The 22,459-nt window shown below is 40.5% G+C and overlaps 1 long non-coding RNA gene across 1 annotated transcript; it reads right to left on the reverse strand.

Annotated features, from left to right (window-relative positions):
- Positions 1 to 2,220: 2,220 nt before the first annotated feature.
- Positions 2,221 to 3,327, reverse strand: LOC145156357 (uncharacterized). Its single transcript, XR_013736633.1, has 3 exons — positions 3,126 to 3,327; positions 2,877 to 3,002; positions 2,221 to 2,608 (listed from the first exon to the last, which is right to left on the reverse strand). It is a non-coding gene; the product is annotated as an uncharacterized LOC145156357 (long non-coding RNA).
- Between the last annotated feature and the right edge of the window lie 19,132 nt (positions 3,328 to 22,459).

Raw genomic sequence — 22,459 nt, forward strand, 5'->3', positions numbered from 1 at the left:
CAAACTACTATTCCTATTACAAGGAATTACACAAGAGTCAGTTCATTTATGAGTCTATACTAATACATTACATGCAATATGAAGAGATACTATTCCATGGATACTATTACATGGATACCATTACATGGATACTTTTACATGGATACCATTACATAGATACTATATGATGAGATACTATTACATATTATATGTGTAGATACTATTATATATGTACGGGACTAACCATTCTACACCCAGCTGTTAGCTACAGAGGGAAAATGCACATCGACGGATGTCTACGGTTAATACTATTCGGCAATTACTATGCCGTGTTTATCCTAGTACCAAAGGATAATACTTAAATGATTATATAATTTCCCTTTTACTTTTATTTTGTGACACATTCACATAAACGATGAGGTAGACTATATATTTATAATAATAGTCGTACATGGGAAAAACTTTCATTTATACAGAAATGCAACCTTCAAGCATTCGGGTCTTGGTAGAATACTACTTTTTATACTAGTAGAAAATATGGGATTTTCTAGGGTTTTCACACTTATACTAAATGTTTTATTAAACATTTACAAGTCTTTCATAACAGCTTTTCAAATCAATAACACCATAATACTTATGAATTCACCAGCTTTATGCTGATCTACGCTTTCAAAATAACTTGTATTCTCAGGTCACCAGTAGACAGGTACGATGACCAGGTTTTAAGAAGACGGAGCACAGACAAGACTCGTCTTTTATTTTGATTACATATTTTGGTGTCTTATTACTATGAAAGAACACTCATGTATTAAAACTTTACTTTTAATGCAATGGATGATGTTGTTGCTTGTTTACTACTTTGCACTGTTATGATACTTTACATGACGTCCTCCACCCCTGAACGTTTCCATCGTTCCGGTTTTGGGGTGTGACAACATCAGCCATGCAAAGGCTTAAAGTCCCTGACTTTATGGAGTAAGAGTTATTAGGGAGCCTAGATCCAAGAGATGAGTTAAGGTCTTAACGGGTTAAGACCAAGAAAAGGACTAAAGCAAAGCTGGGCGTACGCCCAGCGTAATTCCAGTACGCCCCGTGTACTGGGTTGGCGTCCCCGGACGTTCTGAGCATGCTAGTGTATGCTGAGCGTACCAAGGAGGTACGCCCCGCGTAACCCCTTTGTGGGCTTTTGGGCTATGTGTTATTTTGGGCCTTGGGTGTTCGGCCTGGAGTTTGGGCTTGGTGCAATAGAGTCATGGGCCAAAGGATTATATGGATGAGTATTGGGCCCTTGTGTTGGGTTGCTTTTAGACTTGAGAGTTGGGCCTCGGGAGAGTCCATTTATTATTGGGCCTTGGTGGGCCCAATGGGTTTTGAGTTTTATATATAGTAGTGGACTATCTTTAGACCTAATAAGTGAGAGGTTGGACTTAGTTCCTAACTGAGATGATTTTGGGTTTGGCACAGAGTTAGAGGCCGGTGTGTAGCAGCAGCGTTTCTAGGGGCTGTTCATCACCCGAGGTGAGTCTTCTCACTATACATTACCTGGAGTGGTATCTATGTGCAGACCGGAGGGTCTTATGAGTTATGTGTATGTTTGAGTTTATGTGCATTGTGATATATGTATGCTATGTGTTATATAGACCGGACCGGAGGGTCCAACGATTTAGACCGGACCGGAGGGTCCAACGAGCTAGACCGGACTGGAGGGTCCAACAAGCTACGGGATTTGAGGGTCCCGCTGAGACACATTGACCGGAAGGTCATACCGAGTTATAGCCTCGAGTGGCTTATGTGCTGTATGTGGTATTTTGGGGAACTCACTAAGCTTCGTGCTTACCGTGTTATGTGTTATGTGTTTCAGGTACCTCAGAGGATCGCGGGAAGGCGCCGACATGATTTGTACACACTGGCAGAGGATTATGTTTTTGAGATTCTGGGATATGTTTTATTGTGATGACATTTGATACTCATGAGATTTTAAGAATATTATATGATTTTTATTGTGTTTGAAAAATGAAAAATTGTTTGAAAATTTACGTCGTTACATTATCTTTGTCGTGTCGTGTCGTGTTTGTCGTTTTTTAATTCGTTCGTTTTCGTGTTAGTTAAAAAAACACGACATCGTGTCGTGTCGTGTTTGTGTTACAGAAAACTTTGTCGTGTCGTGTCGTGTCAGACAGAAACACAAAACGATAGCACGATATCACGATAAGATACAAAATTAAGTGCTATTAGTTAGTAATAATAATAATTTCCATTATTCAAGAATAGAAACAGTAAGTGCAATAGAAAAGAGTACCACTGACATTATGACCGAAATGCCCTTGCATCAGAATTCCAAGACATGGGATGAAAAGAAACTCAATCTCAAAATTATTATGACATTCAGAATCTGAGTAGCTTCCAAGACCATCCCAAAAATATCAGGAACCTCTTAAATAGAGAAAAGATCATAGGAATTCCTAAAATACCTTTTAATCACAAAATAATTCCATTTAACAGTATTTTTTAAAAAAACCGCCCCTCCTTTATTCCTTCCCTTCTCCACAAGCGAAACCTGGACCGGAATAGAAAAACACTCCTGATGCATTTTTGACTGATAGGCCCTTGATCTTTTAACCACCAACCACTTCATCACATAGAACATAAACAACACTCACAAGTCATAATAGTTTACTGCCTTAATTGATAATAATTATAACGTTGGATAGAACCCTAATTATGGTTCATAAAGATCAGCATTCAAATCATCATGATTTCGGAATGATAACAATCCAAAAAAGATAGATTTGTTCTTTCTTTGTTGTTCTCTTCACCAAATTTTCTTATCATCAATGAAGTGATAGTAGGAATCGGTAGAAAAAACGAAGTAAAATCTGGAACAATTATTAACTAACCTTTTAATAGAGTGTCTTCTCAGTTTTTGAACACTTTACTTTTGCTTCAGCTTCTCCCTTCATAATTTTTGCTCGATCAGAATGTGGAATTGACGATTATCAATGAACCAACATTTATGACCATACCTGATTCAATAACAAAGAGAGACGAGTCATAGAAAAATAAAAATATGTTGAAATTAACTTATCTATCATCTAAAGTAAGAGGGTCATTGGGGGAAATTCTCTTATTCTCTAAAATTGTCGCACCTGCATAGAAAACCCAAAAACGATGGAATGGAGGGATTGTCTTGTATTTTGCCTCCATTCAGTGTAGATTTTTCGATTTTACTGCTTCTTGGTTCCCGAATTTGTATGATGGCGTATTGGGTTTCATGTTGATTCTATCTCGCTCTCCCTCTTAACGTGTTGGTATAAATATAGCTGGTAGAAAGAAGTTAAAGGAGCAGGGGTTTAGGAGAACGTGGGGTTGCGCTGAAGGAAGAATAAAAGCAATCGAATGAAGATAAATACGGGAAATAGGTAGAGATTGAAGGAGACGTGGGGAGACTCCCGCAATTGAAAGAGCATACATGCAGTTGACGACCGTGCCAAAGGAAGTAACTGTAAACGCATGTTGGAGGAGCCAACCGATGATTTGCAGAACGTGGGGGAGAAGAATGAACTGCCAAAAACCTGAAAATAGCGAGTTACTGCGGCTAGGATTTCATCTCAAGAAGATTGCATGGATGAAATTGAGGAGGCGGTTATCCACTCCCGGCGTTAGTAATAAATATAATTTCTCTCATTTCTCTCATTTCTCTCATTATATATTAACTAAATTCACAAAAATGTGGTATCCAAACTCGTTGAAATGATTGGCTGATTAGTATGGCTTAATTATTTTGAAAACGATGTATTAATTTTTAATTTCTTTTGTTTTAGTAATTTTAATTTCATGTCGAGATTTTTAACTTTAATGTAATGTTTTTTCAACGTAATTATTTTTAAATTTTAATATTATGATCTTTATAATTTAAATGTTATATTTTTTATTTCTAAATTAGCGGAATGTTTAGTATAAAAAAAATAATGTGAATGCATTTATGGGAACCACGTCATTAGATAGACAATATTAGGCATTGAGTGACCTCGTCTTCTTTGGCGACTATATGGCACCGGGTGTTGGATGCATTTATAGGCATCACACTCTTTACCCTAAGGGCAAGTATCCACCCTGCCTTCACCTTAGGGTGGACATGTAACGCCATATTTTCCGTTTTAGGTTTAAAATCAATAACTATTGGTGAAAATGATTTACGGAGTTGAGAAATATAAGTTCGGGTTCAAATAAATAATAATATGATGTTAAGAAAATCATACAAGTTAGTACAAAGAGATGTTGAGCGGTTGAAAGTCAAATAATACAAGAAGAAACAAATAAATGTCGAAATCTAGCACTAAGGTTTAATTGAATTTTGTGCTAAAAATCAAATGGGATAAAGTGGAATATCTTTAAGTTGCATAATAAGGTCAAGGGGGCCTTGAAGGCCATGGAAATTGGCAGCCTATTTGAGGGTTCATACCCCATTTAAACATGCACACACATACTCCACAACACTAGTTGCCTCATTCTTGTGTATGGGTGTGAGCTGTCGTGATCAAGAAGAAGAAAGAGAAGAGGGGTTAATCGATGGATGTAAGAATGAGAAAGGAATTATGGAGGATAATTGTTCAATTTTTTGGTAAGTAATCATCTTCCTCACACTTATAGTATTCAAAAACACATGAAAACCCTAGTTTTGTTATTATGAAAAATTCACTGTTATGTTATGTTTTTGTAAAAATCATAACAAATGCTAGGTAAGTTGGTTTCGATCGAAACAAACACAAAATGTTCGTAAACTGAGTCTACTTTATTTCATTATTTTTGACCGGAAGCCGAAAATGCTTCTAACTAGGGTAAAATCGACCATTTACCCAGACTAGTCCGAAATGAACTGCTACGCTAGACAGTTTTGTAAAATTCTCCATAAATCGTAGAAAAATCATATGGAGGTGTGCGAATTCTAATTTTAAAGCTAAGAACTTAATATATCTTCATGACAAACAGTTTTGAAAAATATGAAGTTTAAGGTGGGAAAAATAGGTCTCGAACAGGCCCTAATTTTTACGTAGAAAGCTGAAATTTAACCCCATAATCTATTTGCATAATTAGGGCAAATAATAACTAAACATAACTTAAATCATTATTATTAGGAAGTTTGAAGGACAAGAAGGTGTGAGTGAGTCCCGTGTTGCTTCGGATATTGCGTTACTTTTGAAGGGTAGTTTCCCACTACACCATGTTGTATTGTATTTTCTTTACGTTAGCTCGTGTGTGCTAAGTATTGTTTATGTGGGTAGCACTAGGCGGGGTTAGAGTCTAATGATAGTATAGTTTTCCTCACATATGCTAGGTAGGACTCGGCGCATCCTAGTGGGGATCAGGCATAGCCAATGTGTCTCAAGGGCGCGACGAACTGAGGAAGGAGGATCGCGCATGGCCAATGTGTCCTAATGGGTTCGGGTACGGGGCATCGGGCTTAGCCAATGTGTCCTAAGGGCCCGATGTACTGAGCAAGGGGGATCGAGCCTAGCCAATGTGTCCCAATAGGAGTATGTATGTTAGTGATTCGTTCTTTGACATGCATGTGTGGTTGTGTTTTGATACCGTTTGTATCTGTGTATAGGGTTAAGGATTATATGGTATGATATTGTGTATGTGTGAAATTTACTAAGATTTGTGCCTACCTCTTTTCCCATTAAAAATATTATTTCAGGTATACATGATGGCAGGGCATGACCGTACACACTGGCTTGAGGCGGATTTTTGGAATTGATATTGAAATGGTTATGTTTTCATAAATTTAGAGTTATAACTAATAATGTTTGGAAACTGAATTAATCTTGGGGTTTGGTATTTCATTGATTTGAATAAAATATATTAAATTGATGATTTATGTTATTTTAAAATTTTAAAATTTATTAGAAATTTTGGGATGTTACAAGTTGGTATTAAAGCACAACTTGAGAGAATCAGACTCACTTTAGTGAGTTCTGAAGTAAAGTTTGTGGCTCAAAAGTTATTTTTCTAAAATAAATTTTATGGAAACTTAGTAAAATGGTTTGAAAAAGGTGAATGCAAGTGCAGTGTGTACAGTTAGCCGGTGCCAGAGGAAAAAGGAAAATTGTTCAAAACTTATTTCTTGTTCTTAGATATGAGATTTTAATATGTATGCTAGATAACCATATTCTTTACATGCAATGTTAGATGTCTGTTATGTGTTATTTGGAATTTATGCTAGTACTGATAGGTTGTTAGGTGAATGTTTTATCTTGTAAGCAATAGGAACTAGATAGACTTACAATGATTGGTTTATCTTAATGTGCAAATCTTGTTTGCGTCCAACCGTTCTGGTGTAGAATCTTTTATTCGAATGACTATCTGGTTTCACCTTGTATACGATTGTGCATTTACAAGACGACATGTCGAGATTGATGGAGACTCCATGTGATTTAGAGTAGCAGAGTAAGGGGATTCCTATAGATCTAGGAAAAATGTAGCAAATACTAGTATACAGTAGATGTGATAGAATTGCACGTTAGTTTAACTGCTTATTTGCCGATTGCTTTGTGCTTATATTAATTCTTTTTAATATTAATTAGCTATTGGATGAATATGTTAAGTTGCATGCCCCTAGAATTAATTGGCCTTAGATTGTCGGTTTAGCTATATTTTGCAGCTCTTGTTTGAGTCTAACCGTTGTAGTGTGAGATCTTTCAGTCAAAAGAGTGCTTAATTCTAGTTACATATAATAGTATTCGCGAGGTAGTTAATTAACATTAATAGAAGTTTCTGATGGGGTTTGAGCATAACAAACAAATACATATGTGTGCAAGCAACCCTAATTCTTGGATCTATGTTTTCTCTAATTGAACATACAACTTTTGAACATCAAATGGAAAACCCTAGGTGATCTATATATATTTCGAGAATCATAACTAGGGTTAGTAAACATACATTTGATTGTTATGTAGTAATAACAATGAAAATCCAAGTCTTCTTTAACCTTGAGAGCAAGCATCACAAGTGTCACGCCTCTAGTAGATTACACCCAAACTAAGCGAGAGGATGAGAGAAAAGAGAGGGGGAGGGAGCTTGAAATTTTCGGCTGCTCTTCTAGGGTTTTAGGTGGCTAAAAGAGAGAAGGGGTAAGGCTCTTTATATAGCGAGGTAGCTTAGAGCCAAAGCTAGGGTTTTAGGAGGAAACCCTAATTCCTTAGCTTAAGGACCAAGCAGCCCAAGAATCCCCATCCAAGAGCCCTTGGACGAAAATTTTAAGGCCTTCCTAGAAGTTTTCGTCCAACCCTTTCTAGGGAGGTTCTAGAGCCTCTTTCATCAACTATCAATAAATTGCTAAACAGCCCATGTGTAACGACGTAAATTTTCAAACAATTTTTCATTTTTCAAACACAATAAAAATCATATAATATTCTCAAAATCTCGTGTGTATCAAATGTCATCACCATAAAACATATCCCAGAATCTCAAAAACATAATCCTCTGCCAGTGTGTACAAATCATGCCGGCGCCTTCCCGCGATCCTCTAAGGTACCTGAAACACATAACACATAACACGGTAAACATGAAGCTTAATGAGTTCCCCAATATACCACATACATCACATAAGCCACTCGAGGCTATAACTGGGTATGACCCTCCGGTCTATGTGTCTCAGCGGGACCCTCCAGTCCCGTAGCTTGTTGGACCCTCCAGCCCGGTCTAGCTCGTTGGACCCTCCGGTCCGATCTAAATCGTTGGACCCTCCGCTCCGTTCTAAATCGTTGGACCCTCCGGTCCGGTCTATATAACACATAGCATACATATATCACAATGCACATAAACTCAAACATACACATAACTCATAAGACCCTCCGGTTTGCACATAGATACCACTTTAGGTAATGTATAGTGAGAAGACTCACCTCGGGTAAACTCGGATGATCTCAAACTCGAAACACCGATCTAGCCTCCGCCTAATCACATACAAAAATTACCTCTAATTAACAATGGCTCCCAAAGGCTAGACTATTCCCTTCCTATGCTCTCTCTCTATCAGATGGGTAAAAGACCATTCTACCCTTCCTGGCCTCTTTCACTCATCTTGACCAAACCCTAAGGTCAACAAAAGTCAACTCCAGCTTTGACCAGACTCGTCGAGTGCAATCGGGAGACTCGTCGAGTCCAGTCGATTCATGGCAACCCCAGCAAGCTCCAACTCGACGAGCTAGCCCCTACTCGTCGGGTCACCACCTGACTTAGTTCATCGGGACAAAACCCTGGCTACTCGCCGAGTCAGCGGCTCAACTCGGCGAGTCTATTCAGACTCTTTTGCATTCAGACCATTTTAGTGCAAGATACTTTCCCAAACTTCAGATGTATGCTCACAAGGCTCATTAATCACGTAAAGGTTCGATCTTTATGTCCATGCATGTCATATGATGCTATAAATGCTCAAAACAATTCCAACAAGGTGCTTGCACACTATAACTCTTGAATGGTTGGGTAAAGCTTATAACTTTGGGACTCTCTGGACCTTACAAGGTCCAGATCTGAAGTCTAGACCACAAAAGGGACCTTATGCATTCAAAGTCCCAACAATAGGTGGTAAAAAGCCCTAACTACCACAAACATGGAAATCTAGTCACCATAAGGAGAAAGGTGAGCACTTTTTACCTCTCTCAGAAGCTTTTGGATAAAATAACCTCAGATCTACTGGTCTCCTTCACGTTCCTTGCTTGAATCCTCCTCTTCACTTCAAAAGTAATGCGCAAAACACTCAAATGCAAACTCAAACTCTCTCTTTAAGCTCCATGGCCGTTTAGGGTTTCTCTCAGGGGAAGGTAGCCGCAATTGAGGCTATAAGTGCCTTTAAATAGGTCCCAAACCCGGGAAATTAGGGTTTCACCACTCAGCGTCTACTCGGCGAGTCGACCCTCGGACTCGTCGAGTAGACCACTAATCCCACGTGGTCATCTCGGCCCTACTCGACGAGTTAGACTCACTACTCGTCGAGTCACTCAATGAATCTCAAAATAATCACATAAATTAATATATCTGGAAATCCGGATGTTACACCATGCACTTTTAATTAATTTAATTAATCCCAAAAGTAATTCCAATTAATTTCTGATTAATTATTAATTAAATAATATGATTTTTAATTAATATATTATTTTTCATAATACATTAATAAATTATTTATTTCAAATTATTAATCAAAATAATAAATTCAACCTCTCTCCAGAATTGGAACCACTCGTCCCAACGAACCACTCAACTCATTTTGCCTACTCAATACACCACAAGAATCGAACTCAACTCGAGAGTCTGGTCCGACACAGAATTGGAACCACTCGTCCCAACGAACCACTCAACTCATGACTCATGACCCGCAACCCATGCGTTCCTCACTTATCCACTTCCCTTTGCTTGCGACAACCACTACTCAATTCAGAATATAACGACTCCCAACAAATATGGAGACCCCAGTCTCGCCCCTGGTTCGACCACCAGGCTCCCACAAACTCAAATATTAGGGCTACCCAAGCCTAAAACTCTTTTGCGTCACGCTCTGATCAGAGGGTACTTCATCACAACATCCTCTCGCTGACTAGTGGGTACTACGACTCTCCGCAGTATCACAACGACCTCTCACTGAATAGTGAGTACTACGGCTCCCCGCAGCATCACAACAACCTCTCACTGCTTAGTGAGTACTACGGCTCCCCGTAGCATTACCATAACCTCTCACTGAATAGTGAGTACTACGGCTCCCTGTAGCATCACCACAACCTCTCACTGAATAGTGAGTACTACGGCTCCCCATAGCATCACCATAACCTCTCACTGAATAGTGAGTATTACGGCTCCCCGTAGCATCACCACAACCTCTCACTGAATAGTGAGTACTACGGCTTCCCGCTTGATGTCAATTAGCTGAAAGGGCTCCCACTGGAATCGTAGATACCTGATACACCACTCGTCATCCCATAACTCAAGTCTCAAAATAATCCGGAATTTAGAACATCATACTCGGATACCTCGGTACACCATCATAGAACCTCATGATGTCATGTCTCAACCACTGATCTCCTACTTACCACATCATGCACATATACAACAATGCGTTCCTTCAGGATTCACAACTAATCTTCATGCCACATACGGTCTTCGACCGACGACCACCTGCCGTGGAGACACTCATCCTTTCCTTAGCACGTACAACATGCATTATCTCGATCTGCCCTCGCCTTGACCACCAGTAAGTCTGGTCTCATGAATCCATAGTGCAGGTCTCTATCCAGCTCCCTAACCGCTCTTGAACAAATCTCTAATCCTCTCAATAAAATACTCGGTTCTCCCCCACTCAGGGTTCGAACCATCACCAATTGGCGCACCAATAATCTATTCCACAGACTATATCCACCAGGAACATCACACTTACTCTTGGAAGGTACTACGCAATGCTCGGTGGTCTCCCCGATAGAGACCCTGCAACTCCAAATACCCCGAATCTCATATGAAATCCTCAGAACTTCTCATCATGATTACCTCTAATCATACGGAATCTCATACCATCCCATTACCGGACATCTCAACTGTCCAGTAGTAACTCTAACTCTTAATCTGAAAATAATGACCTATCATACTCCTCATTCTCGACTCCTCAACCAACGTTCCATCACGTGGGTTGTAATAAGAGCGGGGACCTCATTACCACCCTCGATACCCATCATAGACAATAAGAGCCTCTGCCCTAATATCCTCTTCTTGATCGTCTGCCTCTGAAGCTAATACATGCCCTACTATGCTCAAATAGGTGTATCCTTGTCCTTAACCATCTCAGTCCCCACTGACAACCTGATCATGCTCTGACATTACCTCTCGGCAGACATACTGCCTAAATACTCTGATGGAAGGTCGCCATCAATGCTAACCCGCAGGGTTTTAACCCCAAGCTCAGAAACCGAAATCTCAACACCTCTTATGTTTCCCACAGGAAACGGAAATAATACCACCCAGGTCATAGAAGGTGACATCTCCGCTATCGGCTGATTGCTCAACTCATGCCGCAATCCTCTATAAACGCCATCTCTACTCATCCTTGAGCCTTGCGACTTCATCTGACATCTCACCAAAAATAGCTTGGAATCATCTCGACTTCCCTCACAAGGGATGCTTCGTTGAAACTCGTTCAACATGGACCTCTGGCCCCATACTCTTTCACATCTGATCTCAGACTAACCAATCACAACAGAATAACCTGTAAACCAGAAGCACTAACCGTCACGAGTCATGGTACTCGAACCATGTGGCCACCTCTCGATCTGCTATGAATCATGGTACTCGAACCATGTTATCTCTTCTCAATCCGCTACAATCATGGTACTCGAACCATGTTCACTCTTCTCAATCCACTACGAATCATGATACTCGAACCATGACATCACCTCTCGATCTGCTGCAAATCATGGTACTCGAGTCATGAAATCACCTCTCGATCTGCTGCAAATCATGGTACTCGAACCAGGACATCATCTCTCGATCTGCTACAAATCTTGGTACTCGAACCATGAAATCACCTCTCGATCTGCTACAAATCATGGTACTCGAACCATGACATCACCTCTCGATCTGCTACAAATCATGGTACTCGAACCATGAAATCAACTCTCGATCTGCTACAAATCATGGTACGCGAACCATGAAATCACCTCTCAATCTACTACAAATCATGGTACTTGAACCATGACATCACCTCTCGATCTGCTACAAATCATGGTACTTGAACCATGACATCACCTCTCGATCTGCTACAAATCATGGTACTCGAACCATGAAATCACCTCTCGATCTACTACAAATCATGGTACTCGAACCATGAAATCACCTCTCAATCTGCTGCTTAAAACCTCCGGAATGTTCCATGTATCGAGTATGGGTCCTCTGTTTTCAGTAGTACGGGCCCATACTACCTGCCACATCTACCCATACTTTCTACACTGACCATCCCCGAGTTCTTAAGTAGCTGCTCAACCTTCTTGATCACCAATCCCGTCATGCGTGTTCGCTCCTCTGCGTAATGCTCTACTCTGTCAGCATACTCATCTGACTAGGGTCACCCTTTCCTAGGCTCATCCTAGGTTCTCACACTTCTCCACCATCAGCTGCTGAAGAACTCCTTATGATGCCAACCATCTACCCCCTGAATATCGTCATATTCACTTAGTAGCTGACTCTCATCATCAAGAGTTCCACAAAGCACAAAGCAAGCAGCATTCGGGCATCGAATAATCTCTACCAACATGTAAAACCACTCTAGGTTATTACCCACTTGCTCTCCCATACTCAAAGGATATCACCGAACTCAAGCAACTTTACCCCACGCGGGCATCTGACTACTCTCTCAGTAGACTCCTCAAATGCTCATCTAGATATCTCTCCTAGATTACTCCTCTACTCAAATCCCTCTCTAGAGGATTCCAGCTGGATACTCTTACTCAGCACATAATCGAAAGCACATCACATATAACATCAACTCCTAGGCTAAGGCATCACAAATCAGGCCACTCTAGTCCTAAATTATGAATTACCTAGCCTATCTCTAGCATGCATGATATCTCATAAAATATCTCATAAATATCTCTTAACACAAAAGTAAGGGTATTTTGGGAAATCACCGTTTGGGCTCTGGCTGATTGTACACACTGCTCCAACTCGTTTTCTCTTAAACTCTTTCTCATTTTTAGAAAAATTATCTCTTTTGAAAATTTCTCTCAGATCCTGAGTTTGAGTCCAGATTTACCCGCAGGCGCATTCGAATCCCTCAAACCAAGGCTCTGATACCAACTTGTAACGACGTAAATTTTCAAACAATTTTTCATTTTTCAAACACAATAAAAATCATATAATATTCTCAAAATCTCGTGTGTATCAAATGTCATCACCATAAAACATATCCCAGAATCTCAAAAACATAATCCTCTGCCAGTGTGTACAAATCATGTCGGCGCCTTCCCGCGATCCTCTAAGGTACCTTCACGTTCCTTGCTTGAATCCTCCTCTTCACTTCAAAAGTAATGCGCAAAACACTCAAATGCAAGCTCAAACTCTCTCTTTAAGCTCCATGGCCGTTTAGGGTTTCTCTCAGGGGAAGGTAGCCGCAATTGAGGCTATAAGTGCCTTTAAATAGGTCCCAAACCCGGGAAATTAGGGTTTCACCACTCAGCGTCTACTCGGCGAGTCGACCCTCGGACTCGTCGAGTAGACCAGTAATCCCACGTGGTCATCTCGGCCCTACTCGACGAGTTAGACTCACTACTCGTCGAGTCACTCAATGAATCTCAAAATAATCACATAAATTAATATATCTGGAAATCCGGATGTTACACCATGCACTTTTAATTAATTTAATTAATCCCAAAAGTAATTCCAATTAATTTATGATTAATTATTAATTAAATAATATGATTTTTAATTAATATATTATTTTTCATAATACATTAATAAATTATTTATTTCAATTTATTAATCAAATAATAAATTCAACCTCTCTCCAAAAGTCATCATGTCTAGTTGCTAGTTATGAGGGCAACCCAATTATATACTAATTATAGTTATGAGGGCAACCCAAAAGGATTGTGCTACTATCATTTGAAGTATATACCAATTAATAAATCATTTATTTCAATTTATTAATCAAAATTCAGTTACATTTACTTTGCTACAAGTTTCTAAATATCTATCTAACAACTAAAACTAATATCATCTTTCAGACCAATGTTCCTTGCATGCTAGATGTGCTTAACCCTACTCAGACCCTTTGTGAGGGGACCTGTAGGATTCTTTTCTAATGATACCTTCTTTACGACAAGGTGTCCTGATTGTACTCTATGTCTGATAAAATGGTATTTTCTGTCGATATGTCTCGATCTGCCATGATCTCTTGGTTCCTTTGTTAAGGGAACCGCTCCTTCATTATCACAGAAAATCTCCATTGGCTACTTTATGGCTGGCACAACTCCAAGGTCTCCGATGAATTTCTTCAACCATATAGCCTCCTTCGATGCTTCGCTTGCTGCTATGTACTCTGATTCACATGTAGAATCAGCCACAGTCTCATGTTTGGAACTTTTGTAAGTTATCGCTCCTCCATTAATGGTAAAAATCCAGCCAGATCGACAACGAAAGTTATCTCTGTCTGTTTGAAAATTGGCGTCACTATACCCAGTTACTCTTAAGTCATCACTATGACCAAGCATAAGGACCCAGTCCTTAGTTCTTCGTAGAAACTTAAGAATATTTTTGACCGCTATCCAATGAGCTCTACCCGGATTTCCCTGATATCGACTAACCATGCTCAAGGAAAAAGCCACATCAGGGCGAGTACATGTGATAGCCTACATGATCGATCCAATGGCGGAAGCATATGGAACTCGACTCATTTTTGCTATCTTTGCATTAGTACTCCGGCTCTGAGTCTTACTCAGTTTGGTATTACTCTGGATAGGCAACTCTTCTTTCTTGGAATTCTCCATGCTAAAACGTTTTAACACTTTATCCAAATGCGTTCTTTGACTAAGTCCAATTAGTCTTTTACTCATGTTTCTCAAAATCCTAATCCCTAGAATATAGGCACCCTCTACCAGATCCTTCATAGCGAAACACTTTCCAAGCCAAGACTTAACTTCTTGCAAGGTTGGAATGTCGTTTCTTATGAGAAGTATGTCATCAACGTACAATACCAGGAAGATCACTATACTCTAACTAGCTTTGACATATATACAAGATTCATCTTCACTTCTAGAGAAGCCAAACTCTTTAACTTTCTCGTCAAAGAAAAGATTCCATCTACGAGACGCTTGTTTCAATCCATAGATTGATTTTACAAGCTTACACACTCTGTTGTGTGACAACCCGATACTTTCTACTCAACAAAAGTCAATTTCCGTTAAATAAATTTCGAATTTTATTTGTTCCGTTAAGTTCTTGTGGGTTAGAAAATAAAAGTAAGATATATAAATAGAGGATATATAAGTTTTCGGAACCAAAAACGCTCGAAAAATCAGCAAACTTGTTCAGCCAGACGTTTACGGCCGTAAACCTATGGGCTGTAAAACCCTGGGCCGTAAACCCGTTTACAGCCGAGAACCCATTTCCGGCTGTAAACCCAACCGGTATAAAAGTTTTTCTCGGAAAGATTCTCCATTTCTCATCTTTTTCACCCAAAAACTCTCTCAAGTTGCTCCCACGGACCTCCTAAGAACATTCATATCATCAAGAACAAACCTTCAAATCTTCATACTTTCACCAAGAACACTAAGAACAACATTCATATCTTCAAAGGCTGCAAACCCAGTTCACAGCCGTAGACCTAGTTCACGGCTGCAAACCCAGTTCACAGCCGCAAACCCAGTTCACGGCCGTAAACCTAGTCCACGGCCGCAAGCCTAGTTCACGGCTGCAAACAACCTTGAGCCGAGAACCTTAGCTGAAAACCCTCTTTATCCACTTCAAACAAGTCTCGGTAACATTCCTAACCCAAAAGCAAGTGTTTTCTAACACTTTAGTTAATGGTTTCGCTAATTTAAATACAACTATGTAAGTAATTATCATTAGGACACCGTTAATTCCGTGTACTTCAACTCGAGGGTCATCTTCCCGGTTTTGCTGTTGAGCACGTGCACATAATCAACTGTCAGTTCATACCCCTATACTTTTACTGTTTTAAACGTTTTCAGGGGGGAATACAAGCAAAACACAAAGAAATTTTGTGTTCTTATATAAAGGATTTCAACAGGATTAAAACTTATGCAATTGATACAACCAAGAGATCCCTACATTTTATAAAATATTTAGCTATTTTATCCATTTTGTAACATGCTGAGCATAAGGGAAGTTTTCAACATACAATCATAATTGCAATGTTTTTCAATACAATACATGAATCGAATACATAACATACATGCAAACTATAATAGATATAGATTGGGATTCAACACACGGTTTTATCAATTCCAGAGCTTATACATTAACAAACATATAAACTATGATAGATATAGTTTATGGCATACAATACTATTTTCTGAAAACAAGAGTAAAATACTACATAATTATTTAAGTATAATTATTTTTACTCTACAAGTATACATACAGTTTCAAGTACAAGAGAACACTACAACACCACACGTAAACTAGTTAATACAGGGTTGTGAGGCACTACTTCAATTGTACCCTTCGGGGTGTGGGAATAAATCCTACCACAGTATAACCAGAGTCTCTTGGAGGGAGGGCGTGAGATTTGTGAATAGATCTATTCGGGACTGACAATCCCACACCTAAACTGCTAGCTACAGTTAGGCAGGCATGCCTGGGGTGACAAATGTCATAACATCCGATGCCTGAAGAACGTCGTAGAGGTCACTAGGTCATATCAAGCATGGTTATACCAAACTCACAACAATATAAACTAACCATTTGTTTATGGGATTTCAATTCTTCAAATAGTTTTATTTTTCATTGATAGAACTATCATACACTACAACTGGAGGATTCCAGGGTATAAAAATACATGGTTTTATTTTAAGTAATAAAACTACTATACATACTGGTGGTAGCCAGGGTTTTCATACAGAACATACTATATATACTGGTGTTAGCCAGGGTTTTCATACAGAACACCCTATACATACTGGTGGTAGTCAGGGTTTTCATACAGAACACATTACACATTACTGGTGATAGCCAGGGTTTCCATACAAAGGTTTTCGTACAAGAACACACTATGCAAAACAGCTGGTGGTAACCAGGCATACAAACTCACATTTTCATATACTACTACAGAATACAGTAAAGAACATACATTTCGGGTCTTAGGGTTTAAGACTACTTTTCAATACTAAAGAAAATATTGGATTTTCTTGAGAACATGCAAACATTTCACAGATTCAAAGACAGGTTTTCATTACAAAAAACATTCTTATGAACTCACCAACTTAAATGTTGATACACTTTCAAAATCGCTTGTATTCTCAGGGAACCAGAAGACAAGTACACCCGCAAGCTTTTGAGAAGACGGAGCATATAGAGTCGCGTCTTTTAAACTTTTGTTACACTTTTGCTGTTATACAAACTATGTATCGAACAGATGTAAATAGTTTATATATATTCAATGTAATGGTTGTGTTTACTTTTGTTACTATGATGCAATTGTTCTGATACTGTACATGACGTCCTCCTCCGCCGAACGTTTCCGCCGTTCCGGTTTGGGGGTGTGACAGATTGGTATCAGAGCATTGTTTATAGTGAACTAAGTATATCAAACCTTAAATGGTATACAACTATAAACACTATGGGTCCGAAGCGCTCTGAACTAAAAGTATACTTTTAAAAATATAAGTATTTTATAAAAAGTATACAAGTATACATACATACCAGAAGCAGTATCACAAGAAGAACAAAACAAAAGTATTTAGATGTTGGACACTGTGGTCAAACCTGGGCAGTTATGTAATCATATATGGGGTAAATATAGCCTGATCAACTATATTTATTTGAGATGCGACCAACATGTGTTTGGGAGTGATAGTGGTGTTGCAACAAATCTAAAACTTACCAAACTCCATACAAAAGAGATCAATAGAACAGAACACACAACCTAAAATACTATAGGAGTATCTTATTTAGAGCCAAACACATTGTAGACATTTCATTCCAAGTGTTGCTATTTATTTTTCTAGCGATTGTTTACTTGTATTAGTAGACTTCCTCTGAAAAATCGCTTAATAGAACACTATATCTATCAGGTTGAGATATATCTTGTTCAATATCACCTGACCTCTGACCACTATAGAGGACTTATCTTCATCTTCATCATAAATTATTTTAGAGAAAGATTCCTTCGAAGAAGAAGTCCAACCGAAAGAACAACAATCCTCCACCGCCGCCACCTCCTCAGTTCGACCCTGCTGTGTTCCAAGCAGCAGTTACAGCCGCAGTGGCTGCCGCCATGTCGCAGATCAATTCTAGCGGCACTAGTGGATTGGGTAGTGGTACCCATCCCCTTAACCTCGATGGTAGCCAGGGACACCTGAAGGAGTGTTCCTACACGGATTTCATGAACGCGAAGCCCAAATCCTTCGACGACAATGGAGGTGTCATTGCTCTAACTCGTTGGTTCGAGAAAATCGAATCAATCTTCGAGATCTGTGCGTGCCCCGAGACCAGTAAGGTGAAGTTTTTAGTGTGCACCTTCACTGACAGAGCACTAACTTGGTGGAATAGCCAAGTCAAATCCCTAACTCTTCCGGTGGCTAATGCCATGAGTTGGGACGATTTGAAGGAGCTGATGCTCGCCGAATATTGCCCGCTGGGCGAAATGCAAAAGCTGGAGCAGGAACTCTAGAACCTGAAGATGAAGGGTTCCGACATTGCTGCATACACTGCTAGATTCATTGATTTGGCTCTACTTTGTCCCCGGATGGTCACTCCAGAGAGCAAGAAAGTGGAGAGGTACATTTGGGGACTAACTCCCCCAACTCAAGGGAATGTTTTGGCCGCTAAACCACTTACCTTTGACAGTGCCAAGCGCCTGGCACAGACACTGATCGATCATGGAGATAGCCAAGACTCCGTGACAGTCATTCCTGATCAGCCCAAGGAGAGTGGCAGCAAGAAAACGTTCTGGAACAAATGGAAAGGGCAAGCTTCGCAAGAGCCCTCGAAGAAACAGCAGATAGTGGCAGTCCACGTTGCTACCATTCCTGCTGCTCAAACACCTCCCAGTCGATACGCCGGGAATATGCCAAGGTGTGACAAATGTAACTTCCATCATCACAGACCTTGTCGTGACATGCAATGCAATGCACCAACTGTGGCAAAAAGGGACACACAGTCCGTTTTTGAAAAACACAAGTCGAACCAACCAATCAGGCTCCTGGAGTTGGAATAAGCCAAGACTGCTATGGGTGTGGTGAAACAGGGAACTACAAGAGGAATTTCTCTAAAGCAACAGCTGCTGGCAACACCGGGAAAGTTCTAGCAATGGGCTAAGAGGAGCCAGTTGCTGATCCCACCGTAGTCACGGGTACGTTCCACCTCGACAACTCTTATGCGTGCATTCTCTTTGATAGTGGTGTGGAGAGAAGTTTTTTCAGTCATGCATTTAAACACTTACTCAAACACAAATCTCAACCTCTAACCGAAACATTCACCGTCGAAATGGCTAATGGAAAGAATGAGAGCACTAACAACATATTCATAGGCTATACCCTTACTCTAAACGACCACTCTTTTTCCATTGACCTTATGCCGGTCTCCATAAAAAGCTTTGATGTCATCATCGGCATGGATTGGTTGAGCCCCAATCGTGTTGATATTCTTTGTTACGAAAAAGCCATTCGCCTCTATCTGCCATCTGGCGTAGCCCTCGTTATATATGGTGACAAACTCAGCATGAACCTTCGTATCATTTTGTGCATTAAAGCCCAAAAATACCTGCGAAAAGAGTGTCATGCATTCTTATCCCATGTTGTCAATGGAAAACAAGAAGTTAAAGACCTCGAGAGCATCCCCAAAGTCTGTAACTATCCCGATATCTTCCCCGAGGATCTTCCAGGAGTTCCTCCCGAACGCCAAGTCGAGTTCCGAATCGACTTAATTCCCGGAGCTACCCCCGTAGCCAAATCCCCGTATCGTCTAGCTCCAGCAGAAATGCATGAATTATCCATCCAACTAAACAAACAGCTCAACAAGGGGTTCATTAGACCAAGTTCCTCACCCTGCGGAGCACCGGTCTTGTTCGTGAAGAAGAAAGATAGATCCTTCCGGATGTGCATAGATTATCGCGAACTAAACAAACTCATTATCAAGAACCGCTACCCTCTACCCAGAATCGACGACCTCTTTGATCAACTCCAAGGAGCCAACTACTTCTCAAAGATAGACCTGAGATCAGGGTACCATCAGCTACGAGTCCATGAGAGTGATGTTCCTAAGACAGCTTTCCGAACTCGATATGGTCACTACAAGTTTGTAGTGATGCCCTTTGGTCTAACCAACGCACCCGCGATATTCATGGATCTGATGAACCGGGTGTGCTGCCCCTTCCTAGACAAATTCGTGATAGTATTCATAAACGATATACTGATCTATTCACGAAGCGAGGAAGAACACAGCCAGCACTTAAGACAAGTCCTAGAAACACTGAGGGCAGAAAAGCTTTACGCAAAATTCTCTAAGTGTGAGTTTTGGATTAGGAAGGTAACTTTCTTGGGTCACGTGGTTAGCGAAAAAGGCATACACATGGACCCTTCCAAAATTAAGGCAATCGAGAATTGGTCAGCACAAAGAACGCCCACAGAGATTCGTTAATTTCTGGGACTTGCTGGCTACTACCCTGACTCAGAAGGGTGTAACCTTTAGTTGGGGAGAGCAAAAAGACATTGCGTTCCAGACTCTGAAGCAAGCCCTGTGCAGCGCACCTATCTTGTCTCTTTCTGAAAGGACAGAAGACTTTGTAGTATACTGCGATGCATCCAATCAGGGGCTAGGTTGTGTACTTATGCACGGAGGAAAAGGTTATTGCCTATGCCTCGAGACAGATAAAGACACACGAAGTCAACTACACTACTCACGATCTTGAGTTGGGAGTAGTGGTCTTTGCGCTGAAAATCTGGAGACATTACCTCTACGGAACCAAGTGCACTGTCTTCAACGACCACAAAAGCCTCCAACATATTTTTGACCAAAAGGAGCTTAACATGAGGCAATGGAGATGGGTAGAGCTACTCAATGATTATGAGTGTGAAATACTCTATCATCCCGGCAAGGCCAATATGGTAGCGGATTCCCTCAGCCGGATAGAGTAGTCGGGTCGCAGAGTGAAGGCACTAACAATGAAAATCCATTCCCATTTGTCCGCCCAAATCAGAGAGGCTCAGCTGGAAGCCTTGAAACCAGAGAACATGATGAATGAAGCCTTGAGGGGAATGGAGATGAACTTAGAGATCAAGGGAGATGAAGTTTACTACTTCATGAAGCGGATCTGGACCCCAAAGTTCGGTAGTTATAGGGAGATTGTCATGAACAAAGCTCACAGAACTCGATACTCCGTTCACCCAGGTTCAGATAAGATGTATCTGGATCTCAAGAAACTCTATTGGTGGCCAAACATGAAAGCAGAGATTGCTACCTACGTGTGCAATTGCCTAACTTGCGCCAAAGTCAAGGCAGAATATCAAAAGCCCTCAGGTTTACTCTAGCAGCCAGAGATACCTGAATGGAAGTGGGAGCGGATCACAATGGATTTCATTACCAAGTTACCCAAGACACCGGGTGGTCATGATACTATTTGGGTGATCGTCGACAGACTGACCAAGTCCGCCCACTTCCTGCCAATCAAGGAAACATAAAAAATGGAGAGACTGACTAGAACCTACATCCAAGAGATAGTACGACTGCACGGGGTGCCCGTATCCATTATCTCGGACAGAGATAGTAGAATCACCTCGAGATTTTTGCAGTCACTGCAGAAGGCTCTTGGAACTAAGCTGGATATGAGCACCGCTTATCATCCTAAAATGGATGGGCAGAGTGAGAGAACCATTCAAATCCTTAAAGACATGCTGAGAGCGTGCGTTATCGACTTTGGCAAGTCATGGGATACCCATTTGCCACTGGTCGAGTTTTCCTACAGCAACAACTATCACACTAGTATTAAGGCTGCTCCATTCGAAGCCCTCTATGGCCGTAAGCGCAGATCTCCTCTGAGTTGGGCTGAGGTGGGTGACACGCAACTAGCTAGAGGTCAAGTCCATGATAGCACTCTCACTGGCCCTGAAATAATTCAAGAAACCACTAAAAAGATCGTGCAAATCCGAGAACGACTAAAAGCCTCCAGAGATAGACAAAAGAGCTATGCCGACAAAAGACGAAAACCCTTGGAATTCCAGGTTGGTGACCGCGTTCTGTTAAAGGTCTCACCATGGAAGGGCATGATACAATTCGGAAAGCGTGGAAAGCTGAATCCAATATATGTTGGACCATTCGAGATCCTCGCAAGGATCGGTCCCATAACTTACAAACTCCGGTTACCCCAAGAGCTTAGCAACATTCATCCCGTCTTCCACGTGTCAAATCTTAAAAAGTGTCTAGCCGACAAGACTCTTGTAATTCCACTTGATGAAATCGAGATAAATGAGTGTCTTAACTTCGTGGAGGAACCAATAGAGATCATGGATAAGGAAGTCAAACGAATGAAGCAAAGTCGCATCCCGATAGTGAAGGTTCGTTGGAATGCAAAGCAGGGACCGGAATTCACTTGGGAGCGAGAAGATCAGATGCAACAGAAATATCCACATCTCTTTTCCTAGTCCATAACTGTATTCATTTTAGAATTTCGGGACGAAATTCCCTCTAATGGGGGGATGATGTGACAACCTGATACTTTCTAGTCAACAAAAGTCAATTTCCGTTAAATAAATTTCGAATTTTATTTGTT

This window comes from Lactuca virosa, chromosome 2 (assembly GCF_052849685.1).
Source record: "Lactuca virosa cultivar CGN04683 chromosome 2, Lactuca_virosa_CGN04683_v6, whole genome shotgun sequence".
Lineage (NCBI taxonomy): Eukaryota > Viridiplantae > Streptophyta > Magnoliopsida > Asterales > Asteraceae > Lactuca > Lactuca virosa.